This window comes from Nomia melanderi, unplaced genomic scaffold (genome assembly GCF_051020985.1).
Source record: "Nomia melanderi isolate GNS246 unplaced genomic scaffold, iyNomMela1 scaffold0014, whole genome shotgun sequence".
In the NCBI taxonomy this organism is placed as follows: Eukaryota; Metazoa; Arthropoda; class Insecta; order Hymenoptera; family Halictidae; genus Nomia; species Nomia melanderi.
In genome coordinates this window covers 7,863,471-7,864,425 of record NW_027475130.1, presented here as the reverse complement: position 1 = coordinate 7,864,425, position 955 = coordinate 7,863,471, and positions in this window count along the sequence as shown.

Sequence of the window (955 nt, the reverse complement as noted above, 5' to 3'; positions counted from 1 at the left end):
GGCGCATGAATGTGTGCAGCGGGAACGACCTCGGACCACCAGGGGCCGAGAAAACCACCGTCTCATGGGGCCGGACACTCAGGGTCAGGGAAAAATCCAATATATATCTGGTGATATCTCGGGTGCTATTAGAGATAGCGCAATAAACGAAAGTGAATTATCTGCAGGAGGCCCTGGCGCATGAATTTGTGCAGCGGGAACGACCTCAGACCACCAGGGGCCGAGGAAACCACAGTCTCATGGGGCCGGACACTCAGGGTCAGGGAAAAATCCAATATATATCTGGTGATATCTTGGGTGCTATTAGATATAGCGCAATAAACCAAAGTGAATTATCTGCAGGAGGCCCTGGCGCATGAATCTGTGCAACGGGAACGACCTCGGACCACCAGGGGCCGAAAAATCCACAGTCTCATGGGGCCGGACACTCAGGGTCAGGGAAAAATCCAATATATATCTGGTGATATCTTGGGTGCTATTAGAGATAGCGTAATAAACCAAAGTGAATTATCTGCAGGAGGCCCTGGCGCAAGAATCTGTGCAGCGGGAACGACCTCGGACCACCAGGGGCCGAGACAACAACCGTCTCATGGGGCCGGACACTCAGGGTCAGGGAAAAATCCAATATATATCTGATGATATCTTGGGTGCTATTAGAGATAGCGCAATAAACCAAAGTGAGTTATCTGCAGGAGGCCCTGGCCCCTGAAGCTGGGCAGCGGGAACGACCTCGGACCACCAGGGGCCGAGAAAACCACAGTCTCATGGGGCCGGACACTCAGGGTCAGGGGAAAATCCAATATATATCTGGTGATATCTCGGGTGCTATTAGAGATAGCGCAATAAACCATAGTGAATTATCTGCAGGAGGCCCTGGCGCATGAATGTGTCCAGCGGGAACGACCACGGACCACCAGGAGCCGAGAAAACCGCAGTCTCATGGGGCCGGACACTC